The sequence below is a fragment of the Lynx rufus genome, unplaced genomic scaffold (assembly GCF_022079265.1).
Source record: "Lynx rufus isolate CCGP_SWC_20201006 ecotype Redwood Valley unplaced genomic scaffold, mLynRuf1.p SCAF_10, whole genome shotgun sequence".
NCBI classification, from domain to species: domain Eukaryota; kingdom Metazoa; phylum Chordata; class Mammalia; order Carnivora; family Felidae; genus Lynx; species Lynx rufus.
In genome coordinates, this window is record NW_025814824.1 from 11986154 (window position 1) to 12001306 (window position 15153).

A 15153-nucleotide genomic window follows, 5' to 3' on the forward strand; every position below is an offset into this window, starting at 1 on the left:
AACAGGGTGTCCTTCTCTCTCCCTCTTGCCATGTTTCTGGCCATGCCTGCTGGCAGTCGGACTGCACCTACTATAATCCAGGTCAGTGTGATGCAATTCCTATAGCTGTCGGTCCCCATTCAAGAAAGCCCCTTTCAAAATGGCCAGCAGTGCAGGAGCCCATTTACAGCACTGGGCATCTCTCAAATGCTTTCTTCTTTCCATTAACTATTTAAAAGACAGAAAATCTCTGGGTGTTGATTCTCAAGTGTCCAGATTGAACACTCCCCACCTGTGGACTCTCCCGAACTCATGGGAGAAGCCATTTCCCCCACTATCATCCTTCAACATTGCTTTGGTTTGGATTCGTGAACCACTGAGGGCAGGCTGAAGCCATTACAATCTTCACTGCTGCTATGGAAAGCTTATAATATGTTCAGTTATTAACCAGAGAACCACCATAATCAGACAAACTATGAAGAAAACCACTAGGCCTTCGGCAAAGTTACAGAAAATGTCTACACCTAGTGTCCTGTTGGCACAGAGAATTCAGAATTCTTTCCCTGGCTCTCTTATTTTCATTCTTTCCTTCCTTTAATGTTCAATCAGCACCTGAAACCTACTTAATTATTCACCACTGCCTTCTCCATACTTCATCAATAATAGATAAAACCTGTGATGGAAAACGACCCGCAGCAAGGGGCCGGTTGAGACGGGAGCATAAAGAATCAATCCACACTCCACACCTGAGGGAGAAGTCCGGGCAACAAGAAGAGAGCCGGCCTCAAGGGTGTTCCCTCCTGCATGGATCTCTTAGTCCAATGAGACCTTCGACTCTGTGCCTCTCAGCCTCTTCTGCATCATGGTATACGGAAGCGATAAATTCATACAACACACTGGGTCCAGAGCCTGGATGATGCTTCCAGGGTGGAATGCAACATGCCCAATGGCCCAGGTCACCCCCAACCCCAAAGTTGAGTGGGGATCATGAGGACACTGATCAAAAAGCTCTGCCCTGGAGCGCCTGGGTGGCTCAGTCAGTTGAGCATCTGACTTGGGCTCAGGTCATGATCTCACGGTGCGTGGGTTCGAGCCCCATGTCAGGCTCTGTGCCGACAGCTTGGAGCCTGCTTTGGATTCTGTGCCTCCCTCTCTCTCTGCCCGTCCCCTGTTCACATGCTAAGATAAACACTGGAAAAAAATATTAAAAAAAAAACCACTCCAACTTATGAAGGAGTCTTTATAGCAAATTCCTTTGACACGGGCAGACCCTTGAGAATAAAGATAAAATCCTCTCCTCGTGAAGAATCCTTCAGGACAATCCCTCCTGTGCCCCACGCCCATAGGCTGTCCTGAGTCCCAGCTCCTCCGACGCGGCTGCCCCGCTCCCGTCTGTGCTGGCCCACGCACCCAGGCTGCTTCACGCCTTGTTGGCCACTTCCGGATCAGCAGATCCGCCTCTTCTCAGCCAGACAACGAAGCAGATACAGCCTCAGAGGTGGGAGAGGCCAACAAGGTCAGCTGGGGGTGGACAAGCCATGCTGTGTCCTCGGGTTTTAAGTCCACCATTCCTTTGCTGGCATGTGACAGACATGAAATGTGGTAGGCAGACTTCGCAAATGGCCCCGTGAGCCCCATCCCCGGGTGTCCAGACACTGTGTGATCCCCTCCTTAGGGAGGGAGCGTGGGCTAGTGACTTAGCCTAAGCAATAAAATACAGCATAGGTGATGGGCTGTCACTCTGAGTGCATTATGATAGGCTATGACATCTACCTTGCTATCAGCCTCTATGGCCTTCTCATCCATCTTGCTTGCTTTATCAAGTAAGTTGCCCTACAGGAGAGTGGCCGTGGGGCACCGAGGATGCCTCCGGCTGGCAGTCAGGTGGGAACTGAGGCCTGGAGTCCAATAGCCCCTTGAGGAGCTGAATCCCGCCAAGAAGCAAATGACCTCGGGAACAGGTCTCTCCCCAGTAGAGCCTGAAGGCTACCGCAGGCCAGGGACACTTGACTGCAGCTTCTGAGAGACCCTAAAGGAGAGGACCAGCCAAGCCAGGCCAGATTCCTGACCACAGATGCTGTGAGATGACCACTGTGGTTTGTTTTAGGTCAGTGTTCTGGGGCAATTTGTTACTGAGCGGGAGATAGCTGAGACACTACATAAGGCTTCAGATGAACGCATCGTGAACAGAGGAGGCCTGGAGGGGTCTGGCTGAGGGCGCACGGAAGGACTAGCCTCGAGTGGCTCGTAAACTCTGCACAGGCAGGGTCTGTGTCTATTCCAGGCAGAGCCTGTGTCTCAGTTGCTGCTATATCCCCGGTGTCTTGCACAGTGCCTGACCCATAGGAGCAACTTGAAGATATTTACTGAACGAGCTGATGAGAAATTGTGAGACAGGCTTTGATCTGTGACCTGGGCCAGTAACCGAAACTCATTCTGGTTCACCAACAAAATGAAGCAGAAGAGCGTAGCTGTGCGGCCGGGCCCCGTTTCTTATTCATAGACGATGCCCTGTGTGCAGCTGGTGCTTAATGAAACCCGAAAGTGTTAGCAGGGGAACAAGTGTAACAACTCAACCCAATCACTGTATGGTACTTGGCACGGCAGAGGTTTAGGAACATTTGTTCCTTTCACATCACTGACTTCAGGAAAGCTTCCTGTCGGGGAGGTCTGCTTGGTGAAATACACTGGGGCCCCTCTTTGCTCTCCTGGTAGATCCTTTGTTCTCAGGTTATGCCTCTGGATAATCTCCTGGGATGTTGACCTAGAGGGTCTGCCAAGCACCCCCCCCCCTTTTTGTGAACAAAGTTGGCTTTAATGGTCCATGCTGGGATGTACACTCTTCCACGGCAGGCCAGGAGGACACTCTGAGATGAGGAGGCTTACAGTCTAGTCCTTTCCAGAACACAAATGGGAACAGAATAGAGCTAACTATTCCAGTGCAATGTTCCCCTCCCCCTCTCCCCATCACCACTCCCTCCCTCACATGACAAGAATACACTTCTTCCAGCCAGGGATTGATCCACTTGGGGGAAACCAAGGCCCTCAGTGAACATCTATCCATCCTAAAGCCTGTCTACTTGACTTCAGATCCTATCTCAACTCCATCCCTTGCTATTCAGATCCTGGAAAAACTACGGCTGGCTGGAACTCCCTGAGGAGGTGTGGACTGGTGAAGGGGCAACCTCTCAGTTCAAAATACCTTAACAGGAACCCTTCACAAAAACAGACTCCTTCAGCAGCGGAACAATTGTTTCCTTTGCCCTTGTATGCTTGAGAATACAACTGGAAGGTCAACAGGAGAAGATGCTGCTAACAAGTCTTAATGAATTAGCATGTGCACTTGACCTTGGTCAATAGTTTCCTAGCAACAGTCAAAAAAAAAAAATCCACCAAGGCTGATGCTGATTTCAAGGCAGGGGGAGAAGAAGAGAGGACAAGGAGGAGGTGACTCAAGGCATCCAAGGCTGAGAGGAAGCCAGGGCACCTCTCCACCCTCATTCGGTGTCTTTCTCAAAACTAAAGAAAAAAAAAAAGTGGGTACAAAAACGCACATGATCAGAGCAGGTGTCAACATCGAGCCCTCACTTTCCAGGATTTGGGCATCATTCCCTTCTTGGCTGGCTTCTAAGAAGTGTTAGTGTTCAAATGTCCTCCTGCCTCAACAGACTTTCTCCAACCAGCCTCTTGAATGGAGGACGCCCATAAAAGGCAAATGTTACCTGAACAGGGTGGTCTATGTTGCCATTAGCACTAATTAGCAGCCCAGTGTGACTTAATCGGACAGCCCTGGAAAACAAGGCTGACCATACGGTGCTGCTGCAGGCGGAAAGGGGGACCTCGGGTCACTGCGGTGCCTCACCAGGGTGGGCAGCACAGCGAGGGCTCACGCGGGTTCCAAGCGCTGCGGGGAAGCAAAGGGAAACACCAGCACAGAGAAGGTGAAGAAGGGGTGCTATGGGCGACTCCCTCTAATTCACAATTTGCCAATGGCCCACCCTAAATGTTTCGTGAGCTCCGACCTACGAAGGCAACGAATGCACTACACTTGTGCTTCTCAAGTCACATTTCCGCAGGGGACTCCGTGTCTGGGAAATCCCCTTCTCTCACGGGTCACCCTGGGGAATAAATCTAACTCATTGTACTGACGAGGAAACTAGCGTGAGGAAGAGAGCAGCTGAACGTAACTGCAGCAGATCCACTGCAGGGCCAAGATTTACACATAACGAATACTTAGTGGGCATCCACTTTGGGTGACGTGCTCTGATACAAGACGAGGAAAGGACGCTGTGCCTTCAGCTGACTGACAGTGAATCAAAGAGGCAACAGGCTCATGCTTTACGAGACAGGAGAAAATAAGGTCATAAAGGATTAAGCGTTAGACTGTAGTCCACAGTTTAAGTTGGTGGTTACCAATTCTGAGCGGGCCTGAGAAATACTGATCCCAACACCCAACATCCTGATTCTAATCAGGAAGCTTGGAATCTTGGGAATCATCTATTTAGAGAGTGGGGTCTTGGTGCCACTGAATGGGACTGTGGTGTGGACAGAAGTGAGAGCCTGTGTGTAAGATGTGTGGCATGGGAGCAAGTTTGGGTAAACAGAAGTAAATTTGGAATTCATAAGTACAAAGCCAACGAGTGAGGTGAGTCTAGGTGCTGGGGGATGGGAATCCTTACACACCGAAGGAGCCATGTGGTATCGATCCAGTGGGGTCTGTCTAGTCATGCCTGGAATTTACACTAAGAAATTAGTTCCTGGGGGAACCTCTTTGTCTTTGCCCAAGACAAAGGGAGTCAGATATCCAGGGCGATTTGCCCTCTAAAGCTCTGTGAAATGTGTCAAAGACATTGACTGGTAGGCTGAGGCCCCTGGGTCACATAACCCAGATATATTCAGCTACTGTGTCTAGAAAACTGAGGCCAAAATGTCCAGCCCAGCTCTGAATTTTCTTCGATCCATTACTCTTCTTTAAAAAAAAAAATTTTTTTTAACGTTTATTTTTGAGAAACAGAGACAGACCACGAGTGGGGGAGGGGCAGAGAGAGAGGGAGACAGAATCCGAAGCAGGCTCCAGGCTCTGAGCTGTCAGCACAGAGCCCAAAATGGGTCTCGAACCCGCAAACCATGAGATCACGACCTGAGCCGAAGTCGGACGCTTAACCAACTCAGCCACCTAGGCACCCCCCACCCCCCAATTCATTACTATTCTTATTAAGTTTTTGGTGTCCCGCTGGCAGGGCCTGACCCACTGAAGAAATCAGTTAGGCACACCAAGCACACAGTTGAGTGCCTGTTATCCCAACACCCTCTCTATGGCTATTCTCAAGAAAGTGGCCACTGAAAACTGCCTCAAGGCTAGCGGGTTGAGAGACTGCATTCTGTATTGAGAACATGCTGCCCGTTAGCCTTGTAATGGGAGTGGGTCTCATTTGGAAGATGATCGTGTCTATAGATAAATCATATTTCATAATTCCCCAAGACTACAAGGCCCAGGTTTAATTGGGTTACCACTGAATTCAATTACCCATGATATATCTGTTCCTCTCCCTGCACCCTCCCTTCCTCCCCTCTATAGCCCCCATCCACTTATCAGAAAATATTGAGAGTGCACAGTCGGGGGAGCTAACAATTTTTCTAAAGACCTTTGTGAAGTTTCCTGAGCTCCAATTGATTAAGCGATCAGGTCAGACATACAAACTGTGGCCCTGTGTGCTGAATTTCTATCTGGAAAGTGATGACAGATTTCTCTCTGGCTAAATCATCCCTTTGCTTCCTGGGGGCTCTCCCCATATTCCACACCACAGTGTCACACAGGCACTGGCTAGTGAGACGATCCATTAAGAAGCTGAGAAAGATTCCTCCTGGGAACGGGGTCGAGAGAAGAGGAAAGATTAGAGTCTGGGAGTTAAAAAAAAAATCAATCTTCCCATCACTTAATTTCATTCCACACAGCACAAAGTCCAATTGGAGACCTTGCCTTCTGCTGTGCAGATCGGGCAAGAGGTTTGCCCCAGTGATTCCAACGCGGCAATGGTCTGAGGTCAGTGGGGAGACACCTGTTCAGCCCTGTAAACAGGGCCTCTCTGGGGCAGGTGGAATTCTAAAGGTGAGGTAAATAATCAGAGATGATGCTTCAAATCCAGGGGGAGAGAGCAAAAGCACAGACTCTCCCACTCCCCCCCCTTTTTTTTTTCATGACTGAAATTAATTATTTGCGCTCTGAAAGGGATTTCAAGGTCAAGCCTTTTCATTTTGAAGTTTGTAACAGTAAGATCTTCACCTCTCTCAAAAAAATGACCCTGGTCAGTTCAGGTCCTCACAGTTCATGGGAAAATGACTCCCTTTTTTGTTACTGACAACTAAGTTCTGTTACTTCGAACATTACTCCCCACTGGTAGGGATATGACAATCTGCTGCTGGTCCTAAGTTGCAGAATGGGCCGCAAATGTACCCTGGTAAAGGAAGGTATCTCGAACACATTTCATTTTCAAGGTAAAAAAGCATTAACCTAGGGGCGCCTGGGTGGCTCAGTCGGTTAAACGCCTGACTCTTGATTTTCGCTCAGGTCATGATCTCATGGTTCCTGGGATTGAGCCCCACATCGGGCTCTGTGCTGACAATGAGGAGCCTTCTTGGGATTCTCTCTCTCCCTCTCTCTCTGCCCCTCCTCTACTTGTGCTCTCTCTCAAAATAAAAAAAAACCATGAACCTAAATAAGTATACAAATCTGAGGAATCAGCGCATCCACATTTGACCTCAGCCAGTGCTGTTCCCACTGTGGTAAATAGTATCCCTGCTTCACGTCCTCCCGTACATGCTCAGTGGTTTCCAGACTCAATGCCCGTTATCCAGCCCACAGCTCCTGAACTCTTCAAACTTTTCACTGTCAAGGTGCAAATCCACTTCCCAATTAGTGTTCTTCAACCCTCCGCCTTGACCTACTTTTCCTTCTCTACTCTTCTGTGTGTGGAGGTGAGCCAAATGGAAGTGTGCATGCTTCACACACACACAAAACCTTACATGTGTCTCACCATATGACACAGTGACCATACGACACATTTTCTATAAATCGTGCACATAATAGAGATGTTGGCTCTTCTCTCTTTTGTCAAGAAAACGGACAGTATCATTGAGATGATGCTGTACATGAATGATCTCTGAGGGATTCTACTCTTTTAAAATTTTTTTAAATGTTTATTTTTGAGAGAGAGACAGAGCATGAGTGGGGGAGGAGCAGAGACAGAGGGAGATACAGAATCCAAAGCAGGTTCCAGGCTCCGAGCGGTCAGCACAGAGCCCGACGCGGGGCTCGAATTCACGAACCCTGAGATCATGACCTGAGCTGAAGTCGGACGCTTACTGACTGAGCCACCCAGGCACCCCTACTCTTTTATATTTTTCATTTAAGGCAAAGACATGGGTGAATATAATTTGAAAAGTCAGGCTTTTGGCAAACACCATCGTCCCTTTCCCCATTTTTCCTCCCTCCATGGCCTCATTGCCCAGTCTTTCAGCATTCCTTCTGGGATCTTCCACACTCGTGCTGCCTCACCTTAACTTTTCAATTTTAGCCATTATTTCTTGGCATCTACAAAAGACCAGGATTTACCTCTTTTACACTATACCTTCCCTCATCCTCGTCATGTCATGATTTCCGGTGAATCAATGTTCAGTGTTTATACTCTGAAGACTATGCCTATGCTCCTCCCTGCTGGGACACACGCGGTATATTATTGCATTTCTTGCCTGTGTAACAATTGTTTTTCGCGCAAATAACTGCGCTTTTTCCATTTGCTTCGTTTTCTATGTACTCATCAATAATTTATGCCAAACTCTGCTAAAACAATCGAAGATTCCTCTCGGTACAAATATATTAGGAAATCTCTCACTTCCAGACTTTCTGGAAACCCTCCAGGTTCTGGCCCACACTGCACTGGCTTATGCCCTGTCCCTCTACACAGCTGTCATCTGGGATCTCTTTCTCCATCACCCAGGGGAATCCCTCTGTTTCTTTCCTGTGTGGGACCTCATTCCCCCAAGCTCTTTTTTTTTTTAAGTTTATTTGTTTTGAGAGAGAGAGAGGGACAGAGTGCAAGTGGGGGAGGGGCAGAGAGAGGGAGACAGAGAGAGACAGAATCCTAAGCAGGCTCCGCACTGTTAGTACAGAGTCCGACGTGGGGCTCGAACTCACGAATGGTGAGATCATGACCTGAGCCAAAGTGGGATGCTTAACCTACTGAGCAACCCAGGCACCCCATATTCTTTCTTGAATTATGCTCCCCTCTCGGGGAGCAATCCTCTAGTAGCCTCCTGAGCAAAGGTACATGGGATGTAAATTTCCTGGGACCCCGCGTATCTGAAAACATGTTGATTCCACCTTCACACTCAACTGGAAATTAGGGGTGTGTAGGCCTGCCAGTTTCCAGCATTGCTTTTGAGAAGATCAATACCATTTTGAGGGTGATCAAATGACGGAGATTCCTGACCATTTGGGACCCGTTATAACTTCTTGGCAAGCCCGCAGGATCCTCTCTTCCTCCTGTCTGTTCCGAAATTTCTGTGCCCCCTGCCTTTTTGTATTTTCACATCACTGTTCTAGGGACCCAGGGCAGTCTTTTTGCCAGGCAGTTCTCAACATCTTTTGTTTCACGATTTCTCCATTTTATCTATGTTCTTACTTACTTTCCATTCCTTTTGCCTTCATTGTTCTACTTTCTGGATGATTCCCTCAACTTTGTCCTCTTCCTACTGAAATATTTTTAAAATTTTTAATTTCTGCTATCATATTTGCTAGTCAAAAAATTGGGGGCAGGAGTTTTTTTTAAAGATGGCATCCTATTCTTTTTTTTTTTTTTTTAATGTTTATTTATTTTTGAGAGAGAATGCGAGTGTGTTAGAGGCAGAGAGAGAGGGAGACACAGAATCCGAAACAGGCTCCAGGCTCTGAGCTGTCAGCACAGAGCCCGACGTGGGGCTCGAACTCACAAGCTGTGACATCATGACCTGAGCCGAAGTTGGACGCTCAACGGACCTAGCTGCCCAGGTGCCCTGATGGTGTCCTATTCTAATTTGATGGCTCCCTTATTTTCTCCTTTCTGAGGATACTAATAAGTATCTTACGGTTTTCTCTCGCTCAGCGCACTGCTTTTATTTCTTCAAGTACCTTTCTCCGTTTGCTTTTTTGTGTCTTTGTCTTTCTCGTTATAGATGTTCTTCAGATGTTTGGTGATCCTTGGGCGTGCACTCATTTAACAACAGTGGGTCCCCAAAAAGCCCACTGGAAGATTCACGAGAGGCAGGAAACTTCACTGCGGTGAGATCAGGCGGGGACCCAGGTGTTCCGTCGGGAAAGCCCCAAACATGAGTATCTGTAGTTATTTGCTCTTGGGCCTGTCTCCTCCGGGGGGGGGGGGCGGAGGAGGGGAATACTCTAACCTCCTGCAAGGGGCCAGGGGCGGGTGGGTTCTAAGCCTGACAGCTAAGAATTCTAAGGCATTCTCAGCCTCTCTCACTACTTAGTAGGCCCTGTGTTCTCCAAGGTGCCTCATTCCCATTTTTAGCAGTGACTAGTGTCCCTAGGTCCAGGGCTTCTCTGAGTCACCCCTTCCTTTACAGTAAACCTCCCACCCTCTGTGGGGCCGGGGGGCAGGGGGTGGTAACCTGGTGCCTGAGCTGGAGAAGGAATCTAATGTTTCCGGTGACAGACTTTCCAAACCATCTTTTTTTTTTTTTTTTTTCAGCCATATGCCAGCCACCTGAGGTATGCGGGGTCTCTAATTCCTGAACCTTTCTGGGGGAATTCATGGCACGAATCCTCACAGACATTTAGCAGAGTCAACAGAAACCTATCAGTGTATTAGTCGGTATTGATCAGGCCAGGCTGTGTAACAACCACTCCACATCCCCAAGGCTTAGAACAACACAAGTGTATTCCTCTCTCATGCTACATGTCCCCCGGGTCATCAGGGAGCCCTGCTCATCACGGTCCCTCGGGACCTGTGCTGAGAGAGGTTCCGCCATCTTATGCCCCATCATGTTTTTTTTTAAATATTTTTATTTATATTTGAGAGAAAGAGACAGAGACAGAGACAGCACGAGTGGGGGAGGGGCAGAGAGAGAGGGAGACACAGACTCAGAAGCAGGTTCCAAGCTGGAAGCACAGAGCCCGATGCGGGGCTAGAACTCGTGAACTGCGAGATCACGACCTGAGCCGAAGTCGGACGCCCAACCGACCGAGCCACCCAGGTGCCTATGACCCCATCATCTTAACTCGAGGCTTCAGGGCTCCTGCTTAGAAGGAGCATTGCACATCACCACTCCCACGTTAGAGGCCACGCCCGACTTCCAGGGGGTGGGTGAGAGTGGCACCGGGCTCCCTGTGCCTGAAGGAAGAGGACAACTGGAAGCCCCGGGGAGCACCAATGTCTCCTGCAGCCAGCCCCACTTCGGGGTCCTGGCAGTGTGTTCTTTTCTGCTGCTGTCTCCTGGTGGCTTTACATCTTTTTCTTATTTTACCGTCCTTTTAGTGCAGCTCTGTGAGTAGAGATAAACACCATTTCCAGTTGCACAATCCCCACTCAACAAGCCACAACCCTCCAAATGACGCCGGATGCCTGTTACTCCCCATCTCTCTGATTCCACCATGCTCTGTTCTCTACTCAGAACGAGTTTTTAAATTTTAGTTTTGAGAGAGAGAGAGAGAGGGAGATTGAAGGGGAGGGGCAGAAAGAGAGAGGCAGAGAGAGAATACCAAGCAGGCTCGGAACTGTCAGCCTCTGTGCTGACACGGGGCTCGAACTCTGTCACCGCAGAGCCTGATGGGGGGTTCGAACTCATGAACCGTGAGTGAGATCATGACCTGGGCCGAAATCAAGATTCAGACACTTAACCAACTGAGCCATCCAGGTGCCCCGCAGAACGATTTCTGTTGGCTAAAGAGAGACTGGTAGATTGTGAAACTTTTCAGAACTGGTCATTCCTTAATTTTTCCAGAAGGGGTTTGGGAGGTAGTTTTCAAACAGACGAGGAATAGAGAAATCTTTACTAAAAGCAAAGCACTTAAGTATTGGTACAATTTTCCAGAAACAAGTATTTTCTTTTAAAAAATTTTTTTCAACATTTATTTTTGAGAGAGACAACACAAGCAGGGGAGGGGCAGAGAGAGAGGGAGACACAGAATCCGAAGCAGGCTCCAGGCTCCGAGCCATCAGCACAGAGCCTGACGCAGGGCTGGAACCCACGAGCCATGAGATCATGACCTGAGCCGAAGTCAGACACTTAACTGACTGACTGAGCCACCCAGGCGCCCCTGAAAACAATTATTTTCGATCAGTGCTGGGCCTCTAGTATATGTTCAAGTTCTGGCTAATGAGCAATCCCATTTTCACCTTCCATACGACTCGCTCACAAACAAATACCACTTTGCTCCCGGAAAGAGCAAAACTCGGAAGCAGATGCAGCCCATCAGCGGTTCTCTCTGGCACGTTGGTAATGCAGGTGGTTTTTATTTCCTTCTATTTACTCACTGTGGTTTCTTATCATGCCATTTGACAATGCACTGCTCCTACAGCAAGAAATCCAAGGCCCCTTGTCCGGGTCTGCTGACCACGATCACAAGGGGACAGTCCCCTTTGCTAAAACCAGACCTGGGCTAATAAAAGATTTAGCGAAGTCTCAAAACCACAGATCTCGCATGGGCCGACTGTCCAGAGGATACATTCGTTTCCTGCGAATCAGTGGTTCTTAATCTTTTATATGTTTTAGAATCACAGGGAGAATTTACAAAATGAAATAAACCAAAGCAAACAAAACCACAACATATCCCTGGCCCCCACCCTAGGTATTCCAATTTGGAAAGGAAAGGCAGTAATTTGTATTTTTAACAAAAATACACTCTCCCGGCAGACTTTGGGCCACACTTTTTTAACAGTGCTTTTTCATTTTCTACAATAGCATACACAGAGCATTCAGTAACTATTTTTTGATGCTAAGATGGAAATCAACATAATGTATATACTTCCATTTTCCTCTCATGATGCCATCCAAGAGGTAAGAAATGAAGATCTTTCCTTTTTCTAAAAAAAACCTTTTAATGTTTTATTTTTGAGAGAGAGAGAGAAAGACACGGAGGGAGGGAGGGGCAGAGAGCGAGGAGGACAGAAGATCCAAAGTGGGCTCTGTGCTGACAGCAGACAGCCCAATGCGGGGCTCAAACTCATGAACCATGAGATCATGACCTGAGCTGAAGCGAAATGCTCAAACAACTGAACCACCCAGGTGCCCGTAAGGTCCTTCCTATGAATGTGGCAAGACAGATGGAATAAAACCCACAAATCCAAACAGCTTAAAAATGACAGGCAGAGTATTTTAACTAAAGCACAGGTTTTGGCTTTTGCTTTGCATTAACTCTTCATAACCTAGTAAGCCCTACTCACCAATCTCTGACCATCAAGCTGAATTTCTGACAGAATGAATTTCTAACGCATCATGCGATATCCTATCATAATTCTAGCTTTTGAATGAAACATCGTGTAAGAGGCTTAACTTGTTCTCCCAGTTCAAATGAATCAAAGCAAGCCCCAGCCCCAATGTGGGCCGTGTTGTGGGTTCGTCGTGAGGCTGCAGGGACCACAGGGTGAAGTCGGTTACGTCAAGGAGCTAGTGTATGTGAGAAAAAAGACAGCAACTGGACTTAATGTTCTTGCTACTTCTTTCCTGATGGCTTTCCGAGTTTCTAAAAGGATGTAGAACCCAGTCTCTTGCCACCTTCTTACTCTTTTTTTGAAAAATTTTTAATATTTTATTTTGTTTTGAGAGAGACAAACAGACAGACAGACAGGGGTAAGTGGGGGAGTGGCAGAGAGAGAGAGAGGGAGATACAGAATCCAAAGCAGGCTCCAGGCTCTGAGCTGTCAGCACAGAGCCGGACGCGGGGCTTGAACCCACACACCACAGAGATCATGACCTGAGCCCAAGTCGGACGCTTAACCGACTGGGCCACCCAGGCACCCCGACCATCTCCTTACTTTTGAAAATCCGCTCCATTTCCCCTACATTTGCAAAATGCCGCCGTATTTCCTTTCTTTTTTTTTTTATTTTTTTAAAAAAAAATTTTTTTTTCAACGTTTATTTATTTTTGGGACAGAGAGAGACAGAGCATGAACGGGGGAGGGGCAGAGAGAGAGGGAGACACAGAATGGGAAACAGGCTCCAGGCTCTGAGCCATCAGCCCAGAGCCCGACGCGGGGCTCGAACTCACGGACCGCGAGATCGTGACCTGGCTGAAGTCGGACGCTTAACCGACTGCGCCACCCAGGCGCCCCTATTCGTATTTCCTTTCTTGCCAGAAGGAACCTGGCGGCAGCTGGAGGCCAAGGGGAAGACTACATGTGAATGCACCTGTCTTTCACTGTTGGCATGTGACAACAGAAGGGAGACGCAGAGCATCGCTGAACTACCTGATTCAACGCTGCCCCCCTGCTGGGGAGGACGCAGATCCATTCCCAACCAGTTTCCCACCTTTCCTGAAAGGTGCCAGCGATTTAATTAGCTACCAGCAAATGTTGACTGTTACTGAAAGAGGAGGTGAACGATACCCCTGACCTCTACAGCCCTTCACGCATAAGTCGAACGAACAAACAGCTTCCAATAATGGCTTCTCACTCCAAAACATGGACTGAGAAATAACCTGGTGCAACCACAGGATGCAGAATGAAATGAAATTGAATTTAACCTCCTAAACCTTCTTTTAGTCCAAGCTCCCATTTTAAATGAAAATGCCTAAAAATTATTCAAGAGAAGCTTTAGTGCCAGGCTGTGGAGGCAAAGGTTAGCCTTCTCGATTTATTTTGAATGGACTGTGACATCCAAGCTTACCAGGTTATCAAATTTCTTAGATATTTCAAAAATGGAAAATAAAACATTAGCAGGGGCAGCAAGAGCCTTCTGTACGTTTTCTCAACGAAGCACAATTCGGTTTAAAACCCCAAACAGGACTTTTGTGGAGAAGGGTGCCCGGGCTCCCTTACTGCAAGCCACAACGTGAGGCACAGGGTGGGTGAAAAACTGCAGAAACTTCTGGCAGGAAAAACCTCAGAAGGATTCCCTTGATGCCCTCCAAAAGGTGCCACAATGGCGGTTCCAAACTGTTAAGGGATTACTTTAAGAAAGTGGCTCTCAAGTGGTGGTCCTGTGGCCAACAGCATCAGTACCACCTGGGACCCTGTTAGTTGACCCTCAGCTTCACCTGAGCCCTGTGATTCTGGAAAACAGCAAAGGTCACGAAACCTCCCCCCTACCCTTTTGTGTTCTGGGAATAGCTTACTGGAAAGACCACCCCCCCCTGCCCCTCCCCCCCCCCCCCCCCCCCGCCATGACTCACCTAAGACTCACAGGAGTCCCCTTGATTACCTACGACAAGGTCAGACACAGACCCTTCAAATTCACTTTTTTTTGCCTGAAAAATGATTAGCTAACTGTCCATCAGTCAGAACAAAATGTCGGTTAATTAATCTTTGCCTGAACCTTTTTTGTTCCTCCAGGTCCTTGAACTTTTAGCCAGCCTACAACCCTTCCTCAAGGGCCCCTCTGGGTGGGAACAGGCTGGCCTCCAGTTAAAACACACTCTTGTCTGCAAGGCATTCAAGCCACGCTTTCACCCCTGTTCCCCATGCCTCCTTCTTTCCAGCCCACTTTGCTCCTCCCTATAAAAGAGACCCTCTTTTTGCCCAGCCACAGAGAACCTTGCAGATTCTACAGCCAGAGAATTTAGGTTATGAAGAGTGAATACAAAGCAAAAGCCAAAACCTGTGCTTTATTTAAAACATTCTGCCTGTCATGGCATGTGACCGCTATATGCCCGCCCATCCCCTGTTACAAAAGAACCTTTCTCCCCTTTGCAAAAAAGCGTTTCCAACCGAGTCTCTCCTTGCTCGACCCACATGTGGTTTTTACTTGACGTGAAAATTACAAATTCTCGGGGCGCCTGGGTGGCTCGGTTAAACCTCTGACTTCGGCTCAGGTCATGATCTCACGGTTCCTGTGGGTTTGAGGCCCGCATTGGGCTCTGCGCTGACAGCTCAGAGCTGGAGCCTGCTTAGAATTCTGTCTGCGCCCCCCTCCTCTGCTCGTGCTTTGTCTCTCTCCAAAATAAATGTTAAAAAATTTTTAAAA

General features: G+C 48.1%; 1 protein-coding gene across 8 annotated transcripts in view; it reads right to left on the reverse strand.

The window, feature by feature from the left end:
• The window catches only part of APBA1 (amyloid beta precursor protein binding family A member 1), a 207696-nt gene that overhangs the window by 52663 nt on the left and 139880 nt on the right, over positions 1-15153 (reverse strand). The gene's annotated exons all lie outside the window — the stretch shown is intronic.